At 43.0% G+C, this 27,284-nt stretch overlaps 1 long non-coding RNA gene across 2 annotated transcripts in view; it reads right to left on the bottom strand.

Moving 5' to 3' along the window:
• Window positions 1-395: 395 nt before the first annotated feature.
• The window catches only part of LOC122715878, a 28,989-nt gene continuing 2,100 nt past the window's right edge, over window positions 396-27,284 (bottom strand). For both annotated transcript variants that reach the window (XR_006346918.1, XR_006346917.1), the window contains exon 3: window positions 396-492. This is a non-coding gene — a long non-coding RNA (uncharacterized LOC122715878). The remainder of the gene's footprint in view (window positions 493-27,284) is intronic.

Consider the following 27,284-nt stretch of genomic DNA (forward strand, 5'->3'; position numbering starts at 1 on the left):
AAATATAAAAGTTTGTTACAAACATATAGAACATCGATGATATTAAAACGATTTACAAAATCGTGAGGTGGTAACGAAGTATAATAAACCGAAAGTACGGGTATTCTGTCCGTTTACTCGTAGATAGTCGCAATCCACGACGTTGCATTGCGGTGAGCGTAGATTTCGCCGCTTGGAAATCGGCAAAATTTATTAAAACTGCCACCGAGATGGCGATCCTCTTAGCCAAAACGGGATATTGTCTCGGATTGCGTGCGCGTCCTTCCACTCTCCTCTTCCCCTTCTTTCCCTCTCGTGGCGCTGAAAAATAAAAATATAAACGAATTTTAACCGAGGGCGCATAAATATTCACCGCATTAAGCATCGTACTCACGGATTCTCTTTTAAAAGCCTCTATATTTAATACGCGTAAATCGAGCCAGTTCGTAGAAAGAAAGGGCGTAAGAACACCGGCCATCACCGCTTAAGTCGCAAAGCTATACTCGTTGTCTCCTTAAAAAGAAAAAAAAAAAAAAAGAAAAATTATTACGCGTTAAGCTTCCTCACTCCTCGCGCGAAACAAGAAAAAGGCGAGGACGACACGCGTAACAATTCGCTTTGTAGCGAATTACCGTCTCAACCACGAGGCCATTCATCATCAATAGCGTAATCAGCGATCAACGCCATCCAACGCCGGCTCTCGCCATGTGCAGTGATCAGCGGTCTAAGCAGACGGCGGAACGAGCAAACCGTCACCCAGGGCGTGCAGCTGGCGTTGACCCCTCTATCGCGAGAGATGTCCTTACGGATTAAGCTTGTTTCTCGAAAGCGCGACGCCGGCGTCGCCGCCGCCGGCCACGAGCGAGGAGGGAATCATAGGGACGAGAGAAAGGGAGGGCGAGCGCAGGAGGAGGCTGGAAATAACCGAGCTGGTTGCCTCGCCGCGCAAGATGACGAAGAAACCGAGCAGGGACCGTTTGATGATACAATCGGGGAAACCTGATACCCTGAGGTCTTAACTGCAGGGGCAGCTACTTCCACAGAGCTGGAATCTCGCGTCCGGCAAATGTATGCGTAAACGGGCATACGTATGGCTCTGTTCGCATAGAATGAGAGACAGAGAGAGAGAGACCATGAATCGGTACTAGATCCGCGATCCCCACGATCGTTATCCGTCGGTTACGGCGCACAGCGTTTCCTTTCGTCGGACACCGGCAGGCCGAGCCTTCTTTCGGCTCAGGAGACGCGACTCTTTGTTCGCGCGGCTCCCCTGCGGACCACAGTTTCGCGGAAACCTTCTTCCTAAGTTTCGTTGTGCCACGCTAAGACAGATTCTGCGTCTCTCCTTTCTCTCTACCGTAAGGCCGTAGGTGGTCTATTGCCTCACCAACACGTATCTACACCACATTTATCTCGATCGAGCTTTTTTGGAGAAGATTTTAATTAATCGCTTCTCTAATTTCTCTTCGATTTATATGAAAGTTGATCGAAATAAAGATACGAGGTTTATATTTATATTCGAGGTTTTAATCCTCGAGGTGTTATTGTTTATTAAGATGTGTTTATTAAGATGCTTCTGTATTCGCGTTGGTCATTTTTATGCTCGTTGATAATCGCATTTCGGTACAGACAAAGCGGAATTACCTAAAGCGGAAAAATGCAAGGGTGCATCGCGAGGAGGACGCGTTGAAAGAGGGAAGGGTCAAGCTCGCCTTCCTGCAAGTGGCAAGAAACGTAACGACCGAAAAGTATTTTCAACCGAGACAATTATCGCGTAAAAGTTTCACCGCCTGCGCCCTTTCCTAGCGATGCCCCACCCTCCTTCCTTTCTCTTTCTCTCTGAATCTTTGTCCAAACGCGTCGCAACCCTTTGTCTTACTTCCTTCCACCCTCTCACCACCCACCAGTTTCTGCCAATTCAGCTTCGTCAGAGTAATTAACACTTTAATTGCTATCGCGTTTCGGCGAACGCTTGCATGCCTCGCCGATTACGTGCGAGAAATGGCCGTGTTTCGTTTAAGGGACGAAAGAAAATTTCATTGCGCTATTGATAATCACACACTGGAAATAATTTATGCCGGGTGAACACGAATATGTATAATGTTCCGTTATAATACGTATATTTTTATGAAAACACGTCCTCCATAATGTAATATCACCATTTGTGAATTGTTCAACACGATTACTTGATAATAAAAAAAAAAAAAAAAGGAACGATATAATTATAAAATAGAGTTGATACTTATTAATTACTTTTAATGAAAAAAAATATCAAATTGCAAAAATCTTACGCTTATAATAAATAACCGCTATCTTTCATAAATCACTGATTATTTACTACTTTAAGGGTTAGAGTAAACGAACGATGTAATTACAAAACGACACTTATTAACCTTTTCTATAAAAAATATTTGTCGATACTATCTTTCTCCGTTATTAACGAAGATCCGTTATTAACGAACGTTATCCATTTAATATTAAATATATATATATATATAAAATATCTAACGTTACAATTTTATCTTCCAAATCTCTTTTCCCATAAACATTATATTTAATATTAATATTATCCGATTACTTTTTCACGAAAATACATAAATAACGCGATAAATATAAAATATCTCGTCGCCGTGTAATTTTAAATTAACGTTAAAACGAAATTTACTCATCATCCACATTGTCAAGGATCTTCCTTCCTTTCGCGAGGAAAAGAAATCGGGATCCAGAGGAGAATAGGGCGAATATAGTGAGGAGAACAAGGCAAGATTCGAGCACGTTATTTAGCATCACGAGACGCTTTAAAGTCGGACAATTATCGCGAGAAACTTTTACTCGCTTTCGCACACCCCAATTTTCTCTCTCGTTTGCCCTTCGCCCCCTTGCCCCGCACCCTCACCTGCCCCATTTCCGTCCTTTACGCCCTCACCTCCCTCGCTTTCTCCCTCCTCTCCTGCAAATCTTTGTCAAAGTGCAGCATGCAGCTTCTTTGTCGGCCTCGCGCCGATTCAACTCTTCCGCTCAGTGTGCCGGGGATTATTTCACCTTCCCCAGCTGTGCTCACTCCCACCTCCGCTTTACTTTCGACAAATCTAATTAACAAAGTCGTTTACTTATCTAAATGGATTCTGTACTCGTCCGTTTCGCTCTAGCTTCGCCTTGAGGAATGTAGGATTTGAGCTTGCGCGCCCATCCTCTCTCTTTCTCTCTCTCTCACACACACGTCTCGTTGCTCCAGCGTATCCTTGAAATAGGTGATTTCCTGGGAAAATAGGAGAGGATCGACGGTTTAACCCGGATTCGCATTAACGGATGACGTGTTGATACGTGTCAAGAAAATAAAATCGTACAATGTCACGATGTTGTTGTTAAAAACATCGCTTCCTGGGTAATTGATTAAGCTCAAAGTTTTTGAAAAATTATATCAATATACCGTGCTTGAAAGTCAAAATAATATTGTTTGTCAGTAGAGTAGAAAAATTGCATCGTTGAAGTTATTCGTAGTCTGTGAATCTTTGTTATTTAATTATATAATATATCTTCAACAAATATATGTATCGTAACAATCATTATATAAATCTATCTGAATATTTAAAAAAATGATCGATGACATCGAAGAGTAAACGTTTTAAAATCAATAATAATTAATGCATACCGTTATTAAACGGTAAATAAAAATTAATCGTTGCGGTTTAACCATGGTTTATAGTTGGGTATACAGTTTCCACAATCGCGAATGGGTTAACCTATTGGAATTCACCGACGACGATTCGTAGAAACGTCAACGGTGTTCTCCATTTTTCAACGGTTTCGAAGTTCGAGTTCCATCCCTCGTAGCCACGATTCGACGCTTAACTCGTTTCTAAGAAAATTATTCCGAGCCACAACGAAGGTCTACTCGTTCGTTAATTGCGGTTTCTCGAGATTCCAATCTCGGTCGGGAGAGAGATACTGAATGAATTCAAGTCTTCAGATTTCAATGAATTCAATTAATTCAACGCGATGCGCTCCTGCGCTCCCTTCTCTCTCTCCTCTCACTCTTGTTTTCTCTCTCGCTCTCCACAAACGTTGCAAGCCCGAGCTCTGCTTAATTTTAATTTATCTCGAGCCGACGATCAAAGACGCATCGCCGTTTCGAGCGCGCGATCTTCGAAAAATCGTATTCATTAAAAATATTTCGAGTAATGCCTGCCGCCTGCATCCGTATGAAAGTTGGCGAGTGTGTAACGCGACTTTAATAACTCGGCATTATTCCGAAGCGGAAAGAAAGGAGGCGCGTTTAGAAACGGGTAAATGAACCGGGATGAAAAACTAATTTCTCCCTCCCTCCGTTCCTTCTTTGTCGTTTTTTTTTTTTTTTTATTTTTATTGGAACGTTGTTACGGGCCCAGAGATGCGCGTACTCACGCGAGATCACGCCGTATTTCAAAACGTGCCTTTACCTGTTTCACCGACAGTTTTCGAAATTAAACGACAAAGTAGCTACGACTTTTACGAGTTCGAAATATTTACAGCTTATGATTCTAATTCAGAGAAATGTGTTTCCTTTAAAATAAAACTGTAAATAAAACTGCCTTTATAGAAATTGGATACGTATAGTTACATTATCGAAATTTATAGCTACAACTTTTTGTTTCTTTCTTTTTTGAATTAATTAATTCTAATTAATCTATTCGCTGCCAAAATGTGATTTCATTCGAATGTTTCGAATGTTTGCGTTTATCCAAGTCCTTACTTCTTTGTGATATATATATGTATACATGGCAAACGAATAGGTATATGGAATATTGCGAAAAATTCTCGAGTTTACTTCGCGACAAAGTGAGTTTACTTTCTCAACTTATTTCGCTTTATTAAAATATTTAACATGTGCAAATTTAGCTTCTGCTTTCTCTTTTTATCGATTTATATATTGTCAAAACATCACGACGATCTGACGTTCGCTTCTCTGGTGTTTAATCAACTTTACCTTATCCATTAAAAATACAATCGTAATACAAATTTATAAATTAGATCCATCGGTTCCGGTCGGATTTTAATACGCGAAATTACGATATTTCACCCGCGGGAAAAAGCGTTTTTCCCCGCTTCATCGCCACGAATTCAGATCCACGGCCGCGATGCAACGAGCAACTGCGTATTTAACCGGTCTGTTTGCGAAACGTTGCCGGGCGGACATGTATTTGTCGAATCGGCTGATGATTTTGTTTAAACGTGATCGAAGCGAGCGGCCGCCTTTCGCGAAAGCATAAAACGGCCGATATTAATTGATTCCCGGGCGGAGCGAGCATTGTCGTCCCCGCCCGTAAATAAATTAATAACGCGGTCGCGTGTTTACACGGGAGTACAAGCGTCGCTTACAAATTGTACCAATAATGGCCGCGTTCGTTATTACGGTTCTGCCGAATGCATGAAATTCCGCCATTAGTGCCGTCTTTATTTCCGATCCGTAATTTGCTTCCGTTTTTAACCCGGCTTAAACGCGTACGCGTAACGCTTCGAGGTAATCGCACTTGAATCCCTTTCACGAATAAACTCGCGAATATTTTCCTATGATCGAACAATCGAATAAATCGAATAAATTTATATCTTTGAATAACTTTCGTAAATGGGAAATGATTACCGTAAAGGAATCCATTTTTGTCCAAAAAAAATGTTTGGACGCAAATGTACAGCCTCCTTAATGTGATAAAGGGGATCTCTCGTCCAAAAGGGTATATACTACTGATTTACTCGAAATATTTTAATAATACGATTCCATTCGAATTTCCATCGATCCAAAGGACGACGAATCCGGATCCCGGATACCAAGGATCTCGGGCCGGATTCCAAGGAACACAGCCATGGACGGAGACCGGGCCGGGCATCGATCGTCGCGCAGAAACGGCCGCCTCGAGAGCATCGTGCACGATCGTTAGCGGGGAGCCACGCATTCGTCATGTTCATTAAATATCGATTGGCCGGACGGCACCGCCGGCACAGAATGACGAGCACGCAGCTCGCTCGTAGCAGGAGCGGATCGCGGCCCCGTGAACCGTTCGCCCTTATCGGAATCGCTACGATAAAATGTGTATATTCGTATATACGTGCGTGTCCCCGCGTTGCCCCGGATGAATTATGCCCGTAACGCGTGCTGATGCCACACCTCCCCTTATATACCTGCCGTTCTATCTGCCCACCATTATGTTATTCTCACCATCGCGATCGGCATCGTGTACCGTACCAACACGCACGATCGATCCCTCGCCGATCAACTTTGTCGAACGCAACATGGCGGCCCCCCTCTCGTTCATTCCAACGAGGCAAGCTATAATTTGTCCACGAGAGAACGATTAAAAAAGCGTGGCTGCTGTGTTATTGTTTATTACTCGATATCGATTATATTTTTCGCTACAGTATTTTTTTAGTAATCGCGAAACGGAATGTTGATCGTACAAAGATTTATACAAAGATTTTTATAATCGAGAGTGTCGATCAACGAACGATCCTCGCACTGTTTTTTCTCCTTGCGATCCTTGTCTGTGATGGGACGTGATTATTGCGCGAGGGTGCACGAGGTCGAGAGGCCGTCTCTGGTTCACGGGGTTGTTTCTATTTTTTTCCACTCCACCCTCCGCCCTTTTCTTCTCCCCTGTATATAATGTACGCGTTAGATGCACGGGTTGCGTTTCGTAGCGGCGTTGTACGCGTGCGGCCACTCGTTCCACGAATCATAAATAATCTGGAAACATGAATATCACAGGGCACTGCTCGCCACCCCCGCCGCCTCGTACGTGTAATTCCCTTTTTTTCTTTTTTTTTTCTCTCTCTCGCTTCACACGCGGCCGAGATCGTGGGTGTAACGGCGCGGAACACGTACGCGTGTAAGCGCGTTTCGCTGGTAATTAGGAGCCTCGCTTTCCTTTTCCTCGAACCGCGCCTTCTCCTTCCTCGACCCTTTCGCCTAATTTCTTTTTTTAATATCATACCACTTTGCCATCCTCGGCTGCTCTTCACGAACTTTTGATTTTAATCTCTCTCTCTCCCCTCGACCAACAATTCCCCCTCCCTTTCCTCCCCTCTCCGAATTCCGCGCTAATTTTGCTCGCGGCCCGGGAAAATTAGCCGAAAACTCCTTGACCCGAACGATCAATCACGCGAACGCGGTGAGTGGGTTTCCTCTCGATATCTTGTTAGGTCGAGCCTTCTTGCTTGTGAAAATTGCTTGTAAATTGGGGCCATTTAATTTGGAAAATTCGATTTGTCCGATTTGGTTTTGCACGTATCACCACCACGTCTAGAAACGGTCTATTTCATTTGCCCACGAGTTTCGACTTAGCGCGAAAGTTTGTATCGTTTGTGGAAACATTCGAGTCTACGAATCTAGAGAATCTACAGGTTGCATGTGATACGAAAATTATTTATCGAGCAAAGTTATTACGATATTCGAAAAGTGAAACCGATCTTTGCTTCGCTTTTAATCGTGTTCGATAAAAAATAAAAAAAGAAAAAAAATTTTAACTTGAACATTCGCTGTCTCACAATGATACAATTTCGATGCAAGTACGAATTTCAAAATCAACAAAATACGCCAAACGAAATGTAATTTTCATACCCATGTAAATACATTTTCTGTTACCATCGATTGTCTAAATGTTACGAATGAATTAATCAAATCGGCGCCATATGTTTCGATTAATTTTTGAAACTTTACACGTTTTGTCAAACATCGTATCGTCCAATTATAAATAAATTAATCCTGCTTTTTTCATTCGACTTTTGTTTCATCGAAATACGTGGAACGGGATCGAAACGAATCGCGCATTATCCGATTCCTTACATTCGCCACGAAGCAGATCCGTAAAATCGATTTCGGTAATTCCGTACGCGTGACGTATTAACGTATTTCTGGCCATTTATCGGCAACCTCGTCTAAATGTCAGAAAGTCTCGTAACCGGAAATACGAATCGAATTTTAAAATCGTCCATCCGAAGGAACGTGATCGTTAAACTTGCATACTTCCGGCGTGCATCGATCCATCGAGCGCGCAATAGCCGGGATATTTTCGAGGATGGTTTGATTTATTAAGACGTTGTATTACCCTTCAGATTTATTGTCGTCGGAGAAAAAGGAGGAAGAGAAAAAGAAGTGGAAAAGATTCCATGGCTCGATATTCAAATAGTCTAGAGATATTTCACGATCTGAAAACAGTTTCAGTAGCTTTCATCGTTTTGATTCTACTTATTGACACAAAAAAAGAAAGAAAGAAAGAAAGAAAGAAAGAAAGAAGGGGAGGGAAGAAAAAAGGGCAAGATGGAAGGAAACGAAAGAAAAAGAAGAGCATTTACCATTCACAACGTAATTTCATTTAGCAGCAGCGCCAATCAATATGCATTGATCATTAATAACAAATGCCTTGCTCGGTATTTCTGTTTAAAAGATAGAAAGCCGTCGAATTGAAATGAACGAGTATCCTACTTTTCTTTTTTTTTTTTTTGAACGCATTAAAATGTAAAAAGGACGGTAGAAAATATTCGAAAATCTATCTCTAGTATTCTCGAAGCAATAGAGGATATTATATACAAACATTTCGGAAATAAAATAATACAATATATCTTCAAGAAATAATTGTAGAAATTTAAATCGCGTCTTGGATTTCCACGAAAGCTTTCCCATTTCCCTTCGCTGCATCGCTCTTTCACCGGTATCGAGAAAATTGAAAATTTATCACGCTTATATCGTATGCGATCAATGGATGCGATCGGTTACCTCGACTTTTACGAGCCATCGATATTACCAGACGGATCGAGAGATGCTTCTCTCCCAGCTATAAGCGAGGTGTTTATGATTGCGAAAAGGTCAGTTACGTGAGAATCTTCATCTCGTTATACGTTTCTATAATTACCATATCATTATTGCCTATCGTTAGTACCTATAAATGTACGAGAAAATCTCTCCTTTCGTATCGGATTAAAAGTTAAAAGTCATAGGAGCATTATGAAACGAAAACACGTAAAACATCGAACATCCTTTTGGTACCAATATCCTGAATATCGAAATATCAAACTGTTAGAATCACCTGGAACACGTACATGCTCGATTAAATAATATCTGTCTTTTTAAAGAATATCATTCGAAGGAAAGAAATTATTATTAGGAACGAAATAAACGACTAAGATTTTTCAATTCCCTGCCAGAAATAATAGAAAAAAAGAGAAAGGGATCGAGGGACAGAGTTAACCGCGCTTGACCCCGGATGCAAATATCTCGTGAGTCGGAGCGATGAAGCCACCTCCGAGCTCCATCTTGATCGCGTCGCACCCCCTCGGAATCTGGAATCGGTGCTCGCGCTCGAAATTCACCGCGAGAATAATCGCCCAACCTCTTTTCCACGGCGGGGAAATAGAACGAAGCGAAAAAAAAAGCAGGGAGGGGAATCCTCCGTGAATCGAGATGAAGGGATGAGAGGGTGGAATAAAGAGGGTCATATAGGTCATTGGGAATATTTATAAACCGGAGTGTTGGCAGGATCCAACGAGGATGTTTTCATTCCGCGGTATTATCTCGTGGCTCCTTCGTCTTTTGGAACTTGCTATCGCACCCCCTCCCGATTTTTCTATTCGAGGGTTGATAAAGTTCTTGGCAGAACTGGTGGAAACCTCTTTCTCTCTCTCTCTCTCTCTCTCTCTCTCTCTCTCTCTCTCTCTCTGGGTGGATGAAAAAACTGCGGGTTATCGTGATTAATTCGTTCCTTTCTGGGTAACCGGTTCACCGGTTGTCTCCCGTTTATTGCGTAACGGAATGCGACGCGTGGTTTTTGCGAGAAGGGATCGAGGATCAACTTATTACGGATTTTTGAGAGAAATTATAGGTTGTTTAGGGGGAGACAGGGGGAGTGGAGGAGAGTGATTGTTGTATGGTCGTGGTCGGAACGCGGAGGGATAAAAAAGTAATTTGTTTCGGCGTCGTGTAACGTTGTTTCAGCGCACGCGGCTCTACTCCGACGTTAAATGTTACATTATCCCCTTAATTAAGTTGCGTGAGCGCTCCGCGAGATAATGCAAACGCGAGAAAAACTTGATACCGTTTTAACCACTCCCGCTTCCTCCCTCCTTTTTATTCGAATTCCCCTTTTTCCCCTTCTCTTGTTACGTGTAAACGATATTCAGAGAAATTAAACGGGGATGGTTATTTTTGGTCGGTCAAGGTTTCGAGTTTCCTCGAATAAATTCAGGTCTTCCTTCGCCCTCGTTCGAGTCCAAGGGGGAGAAGAAGATAAGAGGTTACGTGACGAATCATCGGCTGTGACGATTATACAATTAAAACTGCCGTCTGAATGTTGTACCACACATCGTGGTAGACAATTTTGTTAAAATATCGTGTGTCGAAGTGGAGAGAAACACGTAAGGGAAAGAAATAAGTAAGTACTTCATTCCGCAAGGTCACAAGTTCTTGCCTCTCCTACTCCACTCGTTTCTAGCACCTTGCCAGACGCACTTCACATTCCCGCACTTCGTTCACATCAATACAGTCAGACGCATTAGCAAACAAGCAAACAATTCACGGTCCAAGTATCTAGAAATACACTTATTACATTACATTGCTTCCTACTGTGCTGGCTAAATCTAAATCTAAAACTCGTCTCTCAGAATTATTTTTGATACTCTCCATTGTTCATATAATCATCGATCTATCATGGTTAATCCTTTGAGTGATTATATTGTTATTGTGTAACGAGAACGACGTTAATATTCTTTTCCTATATCAATTGTAATCGTTAAATGATATATAATAATTTTTTATATAACTCGAAAATAATAAAATTCGTTCAATACAAGTCATCTTCTGCGTTCCTTTTTTCTAGAATCGACTCTTCAAAGTGTTCGACGAATATTTTAACAGTCCTGTAGTATTTCGTAAATATCTCCAAATAAGTATTCCATTTATATATTCCTCAAACTTCCAACGAATTCTTCTCGCGTAGATTCAATCGCGCAAGAATTAAAAAAAAAAAAAAAAAAACCAGAAAATAAAAAAGAAAATAAAAAGATCCGAATCTAGAGGTCCATCGAGGACGATCAGTTCCCGACAACAACCCCCGAAACAGGACGGTTTCCACGGGTAAAAAAAATCACGGAGCCGTGCAGCGCGAAATTATGCTATTGCGGCCGGCCGGACAAATTCGCGTGGTTGTAAGCTCGCATACATGGAAGCCGGATTTTATCCCGAGCGGGAGCCAGGTAGCGAGAGCGTCTCGTGGAAGAAGACTCGTATTAGGCAGTGAAACAAATTGCGCCCCCGACAATCTCCACGGACGATCTATCCTTGGGCCCGAGCGGGATAGTCAAGAATCATGTTTCGCCGTGAACGGAGGAGCGCTCTGCTCCCTCCGTGGGAGCGAGAAAGGAAGGTAGACACGGTACGCGACCAGAACTGGTCCCCTCCGTGGCCTTCGTCCTTCCTCGACCGCCGAGGAAACTGGGTCGTCCCCTTAATGATCCTTATTAATTGTTCTTACAACGGCTCCGGACGACCGCCTACGGCTAATCTGTGTCGCGCGCGTGCCACCATTTTTTCGTTGACACCTTCGTGCGAACCCACGTTTTCATCATCACCTCTCTGTAATCCTCTCATTCGTTTTGAAGGAAATGACACGAGTAAATTTTTAGACTTTCTCGTGGTGTGACTCGATATGAAATACTTTTGAGAATAATTCTTTCGAGAATTTTGTTAAATTAATCTTAGATATATATCACTATTCTTTTGGAACATGATGTTTCATCACTTATTTGTAATTGTTCCATCGATTCGTTTGATTCGATTGGAGGAGATGACACGAGTAAATTTTTCGCAAATATCACATCGTGGTGTGAGAGTAACTCGATATGAAATACTTTTGGGAATAATTCTTTCGATAATTCTGCTCGAATTAATCTTTTGAAACACATTGCGAGAATGAACTCTCCACTCGCAACAAAATACCTTCGAGAACGATTCTTGGAGAATTTCGCTTTGAATCGTCGAGTCTCATTGTTAGACGCATCACGACTCTTTTGAATCGTGAGAAGATTCGCCTTTAATAATCTCGATTTGTTTCCCGGGGAAGAAAGACAAATGGAAAGATTCGGTCGAGAAAACAAGATTGACATTTGAACGGATACGTGTCGCGCGAAATATCGAAACCACTGCTAGAACGTAGGAAGGTATTAGAGGAACGAAACGAAATGCTTCTTTCCGAAATGGCATTTTCGGTAATAATCGGATGAAAAGGCGCGCGTCTACTACTCGCCTCCCCCCTCCCCTTGCCGAAACTCGATTTCGCCGTACCGCAAGCCTCTCCCGGAGCTCTTAAGAGAAAAAGGACCCCCATAAACGATGCGAGTTGGCACTTAGGCTTTATTGCCGGAACTTAGCCTCTCTCATTGCTATCAAAGGCCTACGGTCCTGGCGTGTGCGTTTCCCTCGGCTCTCGTACACGCGTATGCAACCTACCGTACGAAACGTGTCGGTTTATGTTCATTTTTATGGTCGCTGATTACCAGGTACGCTAAATAAGTATCGTGTCCGATCGTCCGTCCTGTCGTAACCGGATCGGAACGATCGGGCCACAATGCTCGCTCGATATCGCTCCTCCTCGCACGCCACGTGTACCGCCGCCACGATACACCGCGCGGTAATCTATAGTTAGTCGCGGCTGGATAGGAAGGGTGTTGCGTCGGATCCAAGCGCGGAATTTCATCCGTGAGCATCCGTAAAGGATCCGTTCTTTCTTCCTCTCTCGAAAAATCACGCGGAACAAATTTCACGCGGCAGATCCACGAAAATGGCAGGATCCTCGCCCCCGTGGGTACTCGAGCCTCGAGTGAGAGAAACGATTCCCGCCGTTTCCCCTCGCTTTTTAACCCCTCGCTTCCTCTCCCCCCTTTTTTTCGCATTTCTCGCGCTATTCTCTCCGGATTCTCACCGGTCCGCGCCCGTCTCACGCGATAGACCGCCACCAGCAGGTTCTCGAATCTCGTCTCGCGGCGATCCTCGGGTACGTGCGAGAAGTCAAACACAAGTTGGGGTGTTAAGTAACGAAAGAATGGTTGTTACGATCCTTTCTTTCGTTTTTTGTTATTTTTTCTTTTTTTCTCTCTCTCTCTCTCTCTCTCTCTCTCTCTCCTCCCTCCTTCATTCCACGAGTTGTTCAAACGCGAACGTGCTTTTACGTTAGGGAGTGTTCCGATCACGAGAGATAATAAGATCTGTGAGTAATGTCGAGAGGCCCGCGTTAGCCTCAACATCGATGTGCCTCCCAGCGCCACACGTTTCGATCATAATGCTCGATGTTATCTGGAATCGCGAAAGGTTAACTGGTTCCTGAACGCGAAATACCCAGGAATGTATATGTGAAGATTTTTTGACAGTTCTGGAAACGTACGAGAGATATCGTGTAACAATACCACGTTATTCAATCCATGCAGATATTCCTTGCGCGTATCGTAATCGCGTACAACCGATCAAAAATATTACGAGTATTGTTAAGTTATGATCGTGATTTTTTCTTTTTTCTTCTTTTCTTTTCTGCTTAACACATTTTATCTCACAGCACGGTATATCGGCGTCATTAGAAATATAATAATATATAATTATGATTTCGTGTTAGTAATACATTATACGATTCGTTAGCTACTCATATGTGATGATTCTAGTTTTGAATAATATAGTATTTGAACTAATAATTTTCTTCTGGCAATTAAAAGTAATCAGATCTCTTAATCTGATCGTTGATACGATATCTTTCAATTCTTCGGTTTCGATCATTCACAATCTTTATTAGTTCATTCAATAATATTTACAACAAAAGGAAAATAATATCGAAATTTTAAATAAATAACATTCTATAATTAAAAAAAATTTCTCTATACAAAACTCCTGTTATGTCTCCATAATAATAGTTCATACAATATTTCATACAAAATAGAATCGTATTATTCAAACTTGCCTAACGGAAGACCTTCGAATATTTCAATCCATTTCAAAAGAAAAAAAAAAAAAAAAAAACATCTAGATAGACTTTAATAAACAAGAATTATACTCGCACGATGTAAAAATCGAGTTTTTCGAAACTCGAGACAGTCGATTTCCCTCCCCATAAACGAATCAAAAAAACGAGCGAGACAATGCAGCCTTGCAAGTTTCTTCCTGTCACGGCCCCTCGATTAATCGCGGTTAATACTTAATCAAACGTGGTACATGCGTATCCACCTTCGAGATTGAGATACGCGCGCGATCGGTGGCGGCTCCTCGCCGAGAATTCGAAACGAGGAGGCAAACGCGAAACATCCTCGGGGACGATCGGTCTCCGGGATGGAGATATCCCGTAGCCGGCAGTGACGCATAAATCTGCGCTCTACGTTCCTATATACGCGCGTTTAATTGCAGTGCACCGATGCATCTGCACCAGGCCAAGGAACCGCCTCGTCGCACCGACGTCGGATTGCTCGCGCCGCTTCCAAAGCCTCCTCGCGACCCCCTCCTCTTCCCCCCCTCCCCCCTCGATCGGCCGTTGCTGCCGTTATTCCCGCGTGTCCAGCGGGGCTGCAGAGATTCCCCGCTCGATAAAAATGTGACGCGGTCGTGATGGGATGAAATTTATTCGAAAAAAATCCCGATCCTTCCCGAAGCTGTAGGGTTGTGGCGAGGAGGTGGATTCGACGAAGAATTATGGGGCTTTTTTCGAGAGTACCTCTGCCTCTTGCTCGAGTGGCGATTACCGGAGTTATTTGTGGAAGGGTCTTAAACGGGGGGAGGGATTATAAATAATGAGCGGAATTGCGGGGAGATTGTTCCAAAGGATATTTCCACTAACCGAAATTCTGAAGTTTGCTTACGAGTGTAACGGCGATTCATAATTCGTCGGGATATTTGTGTGTTTCGATCTTATCCGTGGGAGGTATTGATTTATTGAAAATGAATTATGAAGCGAGAGACGAGAGAATTTTTAATATCATTTCACTTGTATACGTTTCCAATCGCGATATTGCAATTCGTAAAGGGTTTCGATAATTTTTTTTTTTCAACGGCGACCATTATCTTTGAAGGAGATTTTTCTAATTTGATATCTCGGATACAACATTTAACGAAAGAACGATGTTACTTTCATACCACGGGAATTCCGTTCCACGGTCCATAACGCAGAAAGAAAGTATCGTAATGCTGAAAACGATTCGCAGGATCGTAACGATCCCGGGAACAGCTTCGACTTCCGTCGATTCGCCTTTCTTGTCACACGATTTCGTCGGAATAGGTGCAGTTGGAAAAGGGGCAAGAAAGAAGCGGTCGCGTTGACGACAGTCTTCCCGGAAGTTCGAGGGCTTTCAAAACTTGTCGAATAGTCATTCTCGCAGCAGGAAATCGTCTTACGATTGTCGGTATATAAGTAAATAAAAACCGTTCTGGAAGTAATATACCACCACTCGTATCAAGAGACAAAAGTTACGAGAGTAATCGAGAAACGCTAACGTGTTTTATATTTTTATGAGAGTCTCGCCCCGGTGCTGGAAACTTCATCGTATTTGGAAATCAGGTTAATGGCGTCCCATATATATATATATATATATTTTTTTTTGTTCAAACACGCATACGGCTCTCTTAATTAAACTTTGCACTTTGTTGAATCCAGTACAGTATTGTGCTAATGTACTGGAGGGATCGGTACATCGGATGGACGAAGAATACGCACGCGTGAAAATAAACGACGAAGATGAATAAAAATATTTCATTCGCGACGTGTGCGGACTTATCCAGGAGCAATCTCGTTGGAGTTTGAAATAGACGCGAAAAGGCTCGCGCGAGTATTCCCAAAGGCCTCGTTTTTTAGACGAGAGTCCAGCAATTTCTTCTCACTCGCTTTCCTCCTCCGCTCCTTTCTTCTTTCTCTCCCTCCTCCTCTTCTACTCGCCTACGTGCCTCTTCTTCTTCTTTTTTTTCCCCTCTGCCTCCCTGCCTTTTTTTCACCTTCAACCGGCTCGTCTTTCAAAGGGGACCGGGCGCGTCCCGAGGTCGCCGTTAAGGACACGTTTGAAATCGTTCGCGCGAAATGCTCGCGCCCGTGCGCTCTCCGCATAAATCCTTCCCCTTTGAGATAGGAAAGTGGGTTGGTCGTACTCGGGTCGCACCTACCTTTGCACCTCGTAATCTAGGCGCTCTTCGAGTGGAGTGGCCCCCGAGTGAAGTGCGTTTCACTGTATTGTGCACCGGCCGCAAAGTCCGCATCCGCCGTTTCCTTCATTCTCGCTCCTCTTCCCGCCGATTCACCAACGACCTTCGACCCGACGAAACACGGAGTCGAAGCAACGATTTTCCTCGCCCCCTTAACGAGCTTCCATTTTTCTGCAGCGAAATCGCTTCGGTGACCAGTGGGCTGTCAAAGTATAATGCGAATGCGGTTCGCTTATTCTAGTTTATTTTCTTTATTTATAGAATCCTGTTTGTTGGAAATTTTATCGTTCTTTTTTTTTTTTTTTTGTTAGATAAATAATAATTTTTTAATATTATACTTTGATCGTATCGAGTCAATTTACATGATTTATATTAATCGTTAGAAATAAGTATTTTAATGATTGGAATAATTAATTTGCCAAAAGCATCATCATCGTTATTTCGATTTGGACTTTGATAATTTTGAGAAAAATTCATTATATTATTTATTTCGTAATAATTTAAAATTCTTACGAATATATATATATATTCATAATATAATATGTCACAGATATTTAGAGTTGTGTGACCATTTTTACTAGATTTTTATCTGGATTGCGATCATTCGCGAAATACATCATCCACTTTCGGTGTCTAAGGACGGTCACTCTCATCTCTCAAATCGAACCCGCTCGACGATACAGATTTGAAACGAAAGTTTCGTTTATATCTTTCTTCCATGGGGTCTCAAGTGTACAACGATCAACAGAGTTCTAAACGAGTGAGCGCGATTCGTTGGCGGCGGGGAATGTGTCCGGCCGCGATAACCGCGTTGCTTTTCGATGAAAACTTGAAAAGAGCTTTTTCCAGGGGAGAAAGGGGGATCGCCGAATGGAGGGTGGCTCGTCGAATGGGTGGTCGAAAGTATTATTGGAGAAGTTGGAACCCGCCGTACCGATTTCTTACCGAAGTCGTATGAAGTCTCGTCCTCCTCGATCCCCGCTCCTCTCGTCGCAGTTTGTAAAGGATTCGAGGCGTATGGGACTTTAAGTGGCTGCCTCGAGGATGGAACAATGGCAAACAAACACGTATTTACCTGTGGAACGAAAACATTCCCTTGTAAGAACGATATTTCGCGAACGGTTCGAATTGCCGGAAAAGAAATGCACTTTCTATCTTTCTCTCTCTCTCTCTCTCTCTCTCTCTCTTTCTCTATGGAAACTATTTAACGGGATAAAACGTAAGACGATAAAGTATAAGTATAAAGCGTACAAGTTGGGATTCGTCCAAAAGATCTGAAAATCGGATCTACATCGTGCCAAAGGATAAAGAATGTTTCAGCAACAGTTTCTTGTACAAGCTTTTGTGCAAGCTTTCGTTTGATGTGTATGTATACAGGAACAATGAATGCACACGTGTTCAAAGAGGGAGATAAGAGTTTCTTAAAGTTTCCGGCCATATCTCGCGAGCAAAGTACCGGTGATCGTATTAATGCAAAAAGGTCGGTAAAGTGTGTACACCCGGTTACATTCTTGGCACGGAAAATCGTCGATGTAGCTTCTTCGCAGCTACGTGGAAACAAGGTTGCAAGAGAAAGGGGAACTGGGTTACGATATCGCTTAATCTACAACCTACAATTCCTCTTCTTCCGCTGTCTTCATTTTACACGTCGTTCCTTCCCCCTCTCCTTCTCTCTCTCTCTCTCTCTCTCTTCACTCTTTTCACAATTCTGTCTCCTTCAGAGGCATTGTTTCCCCTCTGTTCTCAATTATGAAGGCAAACTGCGCGACAGAAAATCAAGAAACTCGAGCCTGTTCTTCAGTACGAACGATACAAATGCCTTTTCTCTAGTTCAAACAGACACCCGTTCCTATTTTCAGCTTCGAAGACGCTTCGTTTGCGAAGAGGAAGGGGAGGAGAAGAACAACGTTGTTCCAGATGTCCAAATGATATCGATAATCACGAAAATGTTAACGAATCAAATTGAACACGCGAAAAGTATGCGAATCGATACGATTTCAATCTCGATATTCCTTGGATTCCTTCTTTCCACGTTTTGCATTGTTGATTCATTTTTTTAGGCGCGAAAACCATCGCGAGACATCGCTACCTTCGAGTGGTAAACATCCAGTGTTTCTTCGAAAGATCTTTGCTTCCTTTGATCGAGGAAACATACGGGAAACTGCTCGGAGAAACTGAGCTTTCTCTTTGGCCCAGATTAAGACGCCTTAATGGATAACGAAGTTCGTATCGAGGAAACAGGATGTCGATAGTGCTCGTTCGAAAGGATTCCCGGACTGTGTACTTTCCTATGTTGTCACTGCTTTCTAGAGAGATGACAAAGTGGATGGAAGGACAAAACGTTATATAATTTTATTCGACGAGCGTATCTCCTCTATAAAATAAAAAAAGAAAAAATAGCGACATAAAAATACGAGAATAAAATTAAGTTTATTATCTGGCACGATCAGGGAACGGGATAGAACATTTTCCAGTCCAGAAGAAGGGCTCCCATGAATGTTCCAATTCCCGAAAGGAGAGCAACGACTTTCTTTTTTTATCGTCCCTCGCCGCCGCTACCTCACCGCTATATCTCAACCGCCGCTGCCTTCTCTTTTCCTTTTTTTTTTTTTTCTTTCCCCTCCCTTCTCTTTCGCGAAAAAGAGATAAACACGAGAGGGCCGGGATAGATCTTTCCGAAGCCTTACACGAACATCAACAACGAAGCAGAAATAAAAGTAAAAGAGTGGAGGATCCACCTAAACGCGCGCCCCCTTCCCGATATAAACTCTCTCCGTTCCTCGCCGAACCTTTCTGTCTTTTCTGATCCGTGACTTTTTTCTAAAGAACCGCCGGTGTACGTGGGGGGCCTACCCTCGTGTCATTTTGCGTACATTCAGACACACGCGATACACCGAGCCCTTTTCGTACCCTTCTCTTTTTTAATACTCCTTTCTTTGTCCTCCCCTTTCTCTTCCAACGATAATTCTTTTCCATATTATTCGTTCGAGTCGGACGACGAGTAATTCTCGTTCACTTTCGCGCGATTGACTGAATTTTTTTAAATCTCATTTGTTTTAAAATAAAGAAATCACTCCTTTCCCTTGTTACGAATTATATCCCCGAAAAATTCCCGTGTTCAAAGGTATTTCGATGGTTGTTGGTTTACGCGTTAAACGAGAAACCAACGGTGGATTCCTTTGTGGGATGATGCTTTCGCTTCCGGTACGTCTCTATTATTTCGAGAGTTGCCGATGTAGAGACTAATCGTTCCCTCGCATGCACGGTAATGCAGGGTACAATAACGCTTTTCTTCCGCGTTTCTTTGCCCGCTCTTTCTTCCCGGCTCCTCGGGGGAAGCAGCAGCTGTCTCGACGTAGACCACCGCATCGTTCTACCTCGCTACCCCCTACCCACTTTTCAATCGTCCTTAACCGTTTCCCTCCCCGCTCCACTACTGTCTCTTCATCGAGGTAATGCTCGAATAAAAACGATCGAGGAAACGAACGAGCGGGAGGAACATATATACGTTCCCTCGATCGATCAAACCACCTTTCGAGTGATTTATACCATCATATCCCGCACCTTTTCTCCACATCTATTTCTTTCGATCGATTCGATATCCCGCTACTCCGCTAACCCAGGATCTCTACTAATTTATGACTATGTAACAGGTTGGTGAATTATACAGGTTTAAAAAATGTAGAATCGCATTTGAGAGGATTAACTCGACTTATCTTTCTACTATTACTATTCCACCCGATTAAGGATTATTTATGCAGTTTTGGTTATTATCACTTTACTACACTCGTTCTACGAGGAAATTTGTACTTAAAAAAAAAGACAGAAAAGTATCGCAATATTTCTTAATAATATTTAAAAATGAAAGGAACTCTCTAATTCGTATTATAGAACGTGATATGATCGTTAATTTGAAAAATTGAAAGAAAGGTGAGAAGCTTTGATTTCATTTCCTCGGATCAATATACATCCGATACATGCAATAATAAGCAAACGATCGATCTTGAGGGAGATTCTTCTTCGGAATTTTATCAAAAGATCGTCGTTCAAAAGATTCGTCAATCGTCGTTCCGTGTGCAATTTTTGAACAAACTCGAATTATTCCACGCGAAAAGTATCGCGGATATTATCGCGTCTTCCACTCGAACAGATTGACGAGAGATTCGATAATTGGCGCCGCGAAACGGCCAGCGCCGACCGTAATCGGCCATCGCGTCAAAGTATCGTAAACGAGCACCGCAGAGTGTCTCTGCGATGCGATTGCGCCCGTGGGGAGGATCTATCATTTCGATCAAATCTGATGTATTTCACGGGATTAATTAAATTGGCTTATCTTTTGGGGCAGATAGTGAACACATCGAAGTGGAGGGGAATAGGAAAGAGAGAGGGAAAACGGGGAGGCATGCTCGCGGTGTTCGCGATTCATCAAAGTCAGTCGAATGCATTTCGATGCTGATTTGCGGTGAACGTAATCATTCCCTTTATTAAATTCCACTATCATTGGCCGTGGCACGGGCTGCCGCAACTACGACTTGCCTCTTGATTCGGCCGCGTATCGAAACCAATCAGGGAAGCGTCCGAAACGGCGGTTTGCCCTCGAGCATGATTCGAATCGCTATCATCAGAAATTGAGTGCAACGATAATACCCTTGTTAATTCCGTCCCGATCCCCGATTCCCGAGGATCCACGTCCACATCTCTCGTTATTCATCTTTTATCCCGTCTTTTTTCGTACACCTGATTTCCCGTTGCCCTTTCATGAAATTACCCCGACCTCCCACGCTTGGCGAATTTTAAACCGTTATATCTCGCGCATCCACCCTCGCGTAGGACGAAATGTCAATTGACCGTATCGTTTAAAAACGTCGCGAACCTTGGAAATAAGAGATTTCCTCCGTTTAAAATATCCTCGATGAATAAATCATCGAGGCTCCGTAAAGTCGTGCCTACGTAATACTCGTAGTTCCAAGCCTTTCCCTCCTGACCGATCTCTTAAATTTAGAGAGCAAGATCCCTATATATACGAACGCTCGATTCCGGCCTCACCGAAATTCACCCGCGACCATGGATCATCCGCTCGGTGCGTCCACCGACGAAACTTACGATCCCTGGTTTTCGCCGACGTGAAAAGCGCGAGCACGAGCTTATACGTGGCTTGTTTATAGGACAGCCGCGCGTAGTTCATACGACAGAACGGTCGTACTAGCGTTCAACGTAGCGGAGCAAAGTGAAGGTAGGAGGAAGGTTCGACCCAGAAACCGACCTATATTTTAAGCATGCGGTTTTATCGCCAGGAATACATTAAGCGACACGACCTGTTCCACGGTCGGACGGGGCCCATACGACCGGGCAAAAACACACAAACAAGCGCGATACACACTGATCATTCAATGGAAATTCAGGCAGGACCTTCGCAATATACATGGTAAGTTGGCGCGCTTTATGGCATGGCCGGTGCTACCTGTGTACGCTCGTCGCTTGCGGGCCAGCCACATTTTATCCGACAAAAGGTACGAGACGTCGGTGGAGGCCGCAACGGCTACAAGAAAACATTTGCATACAAACGAATCACGTTGCTTTTTTGCGCCCCTCCGCAAACGACACACGCCGCGAATTTCAACTGTCGCGCAAATTTCCTCGGATCCCGCACCCCTCCCCCTCCCTCGCTTCTCGTATCGCCGCGGATCTTCCCCTCCGATCTTGCGCAACCCGATTTGTTCGGGTAACGCGGCGTGAATTTTGGGCTAGGTTTCTCTTGGGCTTAGGTGGCAACCCTTTGTTGCCCTCGTTTGTCCGTCGAATTCGCGCCACTGTTAACCTTGTCTCGGAGTCAAATCTTTTCACGCTTACGTTCAATTTCAACTTAATGGTTTTTAACATTGTCCAAGAACCTGAACATATATTTTATTATGTATTTTATAGTTGAATCGTTTTTGAAACAAACGATCAATTTCTTTTGTTTGAATCGAAAAGATCAGATTTTCAAAACATGTTCAAGAGAGATAAAAAAAAAAATCGAGAACTTATTTGCATGCTCGATGATACAATTGTTCATTACGTTTGAAAGTATTTCAAACGTAAACTTTTCGATAAAAAAAAATAAAAGATGACGTCGATGAATTTTTCAAAATACGAGAAATACAATTCATTCGCCTAATTCAAGCGATATTTTTGGGAGCGAGATATTAGGTAATCGAGACTGTTATCTTCGAACGATCGAATCAGGGAGGCAACGGGATCCTTTGTAATCGAACAACAAGGCTTGGCGGATGATTACAGACGAGGGCCGTGCCCGGGTCTGCCTCGATTCTAACCGGACGACAATGACCCTCTTTGGCCAATGAATGACCATCAGCTGGCGCGGAGTAATCGCCTGTCACCTACAAGCCACGAAGAACTCTCTATCGGGCCGATCGAAACAGAATAGGTCGCGCGATTCAACGCGGATAAGCTTCGAAGCTTTCAAGATCGGCCCACTTGTCCGGCCAATTTTCTTGCACCGTTGAATTACCATAAACTCGCTCCCGGCGACCAACTCTCGAGCAGAAAATAAAACACTCTCCCATGAGAAATTGTCCCCTGATTTCTGATTCTATTTCCAACCTATGGAATCTTCAAATTTGCACCGTTTCTCTTGTATTCCACGTATAGTTGTTATAATGGTCGTTGGTCGTAAATGTACAACAATGAGTTATTATTTAGTTATAGAAATACTGTGTATCTAGGAATAGAGTTTTTAAACAAAATTAATATTTTAAGACGTTTGATTGCGTGACGATATGTAATATTTCATTAATGTATTTTTCATATTAATTGTAATTTACGATTGAAAAACTGATGTGTGGTTTGTAGTGTTAAAGTGTTTGTAAGTAATACGCGGTATTATATGACGTTATATTAAGATTATAATTTAAAAATAAAGAATATGTAATTTAAATGGGTAATTCAAAGGATTTTTCTATTTGCAAATGAACTTTGCGAGCTGATACTGTGACCTGAATCTTAAATAGAAAGTAATTATAAGATGAAGTTTTCAATCTTATCGTTTATGTGTTGATATACTGGAATATTCGTCATCGAGTATTTAGTATTTGATCACAGTAAAAACTTCTTTTACATAATCCTGTCGAATATCATAATATTTACAAGAATTTATTTAACATTCCATATCAAGTATGATATTTCTATTTCATCGTAACAATAAACTAGAATTCATGTAAATAATTTAAAATCCATTTTCAAAATGAATTGTACATTCCACGGATCGCCAAAAGAAACAGCATTCAGAGAGAAATAGAAAGATAATAAGATATTTCTAGATACGTTCAAATAATCAAACGTTACCAAAAGTTCCTCCGTACGAGCAACTTTCACGTGAAATTTCACATATAAACCACAATAAATCAAAAAAAACTCCATCTAAATAACGTAGAACCCATTCTCCAAACTAGTTGTCAATTCCACGGATCACAGAGAAAAGGAACAGTCCAACATAGAGAAAAATAGAATCTCCGCAATTTGTGCTCGCATGCGAGCAATGGCGCACATACGCGGTCGAATGGAGTCTCTCCACGAAGCTCGGTGGCATCGAGACGCCGGATCTCGAGTCCACGAAAACGATGTAATCCCGTCGCTAGGTCGGCGACGAAAATAATCGGTAAGAGAGACGACCACGATCTGCCCGCTATCACGCTAATGTCCTTTGGAGTGTGGTTCGGTGTTCCGTGTGCTGGAAGGAGCCAACTCTCTCCGCGTTATTATTTTTCCTCGCCTTTAACCGCCCTCTCCACTGTCGAGAGAGAAAGAGAGAGAAAGAGAAAGAGCTGTTTTCGAGCCACGGGGTAAAATGATATGTTCCGGTGAGCAACGGCCGTCCAACTATAAGAGGGTAGATAAGACGAGATGGGATACAACGGAACCACGGGATTAACTCTATGCTCTCTCTCTCTCTCTCTTCTTACCTCGGCAACGGAACGACAGGAAGAAACGAACGCCCCTGGAACGCTAATCGTTCTGACCTGTCGCTTCGGGTTATTCGAGAGCGCAGGTGTGGTTGCATTCAGAAATTCGCTTATGGGCCGCGTTATGGACACGTTTCGAGGCGATACGGGGCCGTGGCTATCCCGTGGCTATCGTCTCGTAAGAGGCGGGATCGAATCCGTTAATGAAATTAACGCTAGGGTCGCGATATCGTGGCTGTAATCCACGGGGGGGGCTAGTCGGGCGGGGAAATTGGTCGTAGATGAAAGCAAGCAACGGGTTGGCAATAACGGGATTGTCGGCATGGGGGTAGTTGCAACAGTTGAAACTGAGATACCAGGTCTTCGTCGGGGTCACTCCGTCACGTGGCCGAAGATCGTGCAAAACGATTATCGTCGTTCTCGCCCATTCTCGAGCACAGGGATAAAGGGATTACGATTGATAAATGGATAAGACACGTGCGCGAGATTATATACGACACGACTATCGTGTTATATTATATGTTCATGGCATCAACAGTGTAACGCGAAAGCTCATCGACTTCGAGACGAAATTCAATTCGAGTTCAATTCTAAAATCTTCCTCGCCTTCGTTGCTTCCGCATCTCTATGTACTAAGAGATTCTGGAACCAAGAAGTCCTTTCTGTCTCTGACGATGACCCCCTCTCCCTCGCCTCCCTCGTCAACAAAGGGAGACGCGGTTGAGGGGGAGTCGGTTAGTAGTTCGGATCCATATCTTTAAATCATCGGTCGAAATGTCGTTAATTACGCGACGAACGGAGGTAATCTGGACGATCGCGAATAATTCTCGAGCTAATTCCATCCCGACCGGGCGACTAGAGATCAGGATCATTACAGGCCGATTAGACCTTAAGGAATTAATTCACCCATTGTCTGCGGGATTTCTATCCGCGCCATAAACCCTTTTCACTCGGGGAAGAGGTAGAAACTTGCGCCATAACGTCGCTTTTCCTATCTACCGCCTCTTTCTTTCACCCTTCCCGGGTATCAAGACTACCCGGTTCATTTATTCCCGAGGCTATTGTGATCTCCGCTCGCGTGACCGATTATCACGTCGTCGATCGCCCCCGGGGATCTTAAATCTGCGAATCGTCGGCCGTTTCATTTCTGTTACGCAACTGGGATCCGCTCTTGATTTAAACGGCTGATCTTTCGCCGACACCCTAATAATGGAACAATGGCCCTCGATGGACTCCGCAGACGCATCCTTAAGATTAGATTGGATTTCTGAGTGAAAACGAAATTTGACTGATCGGTGGCTGCCTTGTTTCTCGAGAGATTGGAACGGCGATCCAGACGATTACCTTCGCGAAGAAATTTGAAATTCTTGCAGAGCATTGTTGAAAATTATACCACACGATGTTGTGAATTTTTGTTAAGAGTTCGAAACAATTTTATAGATAATCGAGAAAATCTTCGGAAGTAATCTAAAAAAATACTGCTACGAACAATTCTGCCCTGACGTAAATTTCCACTCTCAAAATACGAATATCATCGTATCTAAGATAATCGCATCGTTTCTGTTTCGAGCGAAAATCAAAATCAATTTCCCGGAAAGCGAAAAATTGGAAATTCATTTCGACGAATTTATCAGGATCGCTAAAAATTCAAAATGGCTAAAATTTTTTGGGATAATAAAAAAAATAAAAATGGAAGAGCGAGCAACGTCCAACGGCATAATTGAACGCGAAACATCCTTGTCACCTTGTTCCAATCTCGATATTTCTATCAGTGTCGCTCATCCCCTCGGACAATAGGAAGAGGGCAATATAAGATAATGCCCCTGGAATAAAGTCGGTTTCATTGCTTCCCGTTTCGATCTGATAGGTGTAGGCTCGCCGAGTGGCTCGAAATCGGGACGGGTTTAAACTCCCTGCGTGGCCTACGAGAGAAATTTAAGACGTCCATTGTTCCTGCCGCTTGAATTTACAAGGGTTGTAAACCGCTTTGAGCTACGACACGTTGCAACGCCACCACCGTTCTGACATCATCCCCATCACGAGCCACGTTTTAATTAATGCGTTCTGTATTTTACACGACAGACCATCAGACGAGGGTAACGTACTCGATGATCGCGGGACGAGTGCTCGGTCCTTCGATCTTCCGCCTCGAGGACCCGGCAATCAACGACCGTGACACCTATAAAGAAATGAAAGAGAGAGAGACAGAAAGAGAACTTGACAATCCCAGACGTATCCTCTCGCGGTCTAGAGCTTTAATTAAAGTAGAATTTAAATCGAAAGTCCAAGTGTATTGTTTAAAAGTGACTAATGGATCGTTACGTTCTAAAGTGATACTTACATTTTAAAGACGTTGCAATTTTTCTCGGTGCAAGTGGAGGAGAGATCGAATTAAATGTAACGTTTCATTAAATAGAGATTTTAATTCTATTCTGAAAATCAAATTTCAATAATATTCGTAAAAATAATATGCCACTGCACCATGGATACTCGCATGTGAAAAATGGCACTCGCCTACAAACATTAATTTCATATAACGCATTATATTCACTTCCGAAAGAAAAATCTCTGGATCTCGAACTTATTCGTGCAAATGAATAATATTTATTCCAATCTCGTTAATCTTAAAACGCGACTTCTTTCTTTTACTCTAATACAGCTCAAGTATCTCCCTTTCTCTTACAACGTTATCTACAATATTACAAATCCAAATCCTCTTGTTCCAATAAAAAAATACACATTCAATAGAGAATATATATTCTTCACCCTCGGTTGCAGTTTAAATTCGCCTCGGAATCAGACGCCTCAGAATCCAGCCGGAATTCCTCGACAATCGCTCCCGAATTTCTTCACGAGAACGATGGAGGGGGAGGAGTTGCGGATGGCATCGAATGGGAAGCGACAATAAAACGCGACCTTCACTGAGGTAATCTCAATTGGAGGTGGGCGGGAGGGCAGCAGGGGCGAAGAAAAGGACCCTCGAAGGAAGCGCGAGCGGCACGCGTATCCAGGGATATTTGTGACAGGGGGTGGAAAGTCACGGGCAACGGGAGGGCAGGGCTGTATCGAAGGGAGGATCGATCCCCCGAGGCCGATGGAGGAGCCGCATTCCTGTGTAAGCGGCCCTCCTTCACGACCACTTTCTCCTCGCGAAATAGCGA

Source organism: Apis laboriosa, unplaced genomic scaffold (assembly GCF_014066325.1).
Source record: "Apis laboriosa isolate Shangri-la unplaced genomic scaffold, ASM1406632v1 scaffold40_cov151, whole genome shotgun sequence".
Lineage (NCBI taxonomy): Eukaryota > Metazoa > Arthropoda > Insecta > Hymenoptera > Apidae > Apis > Apis laboriosa.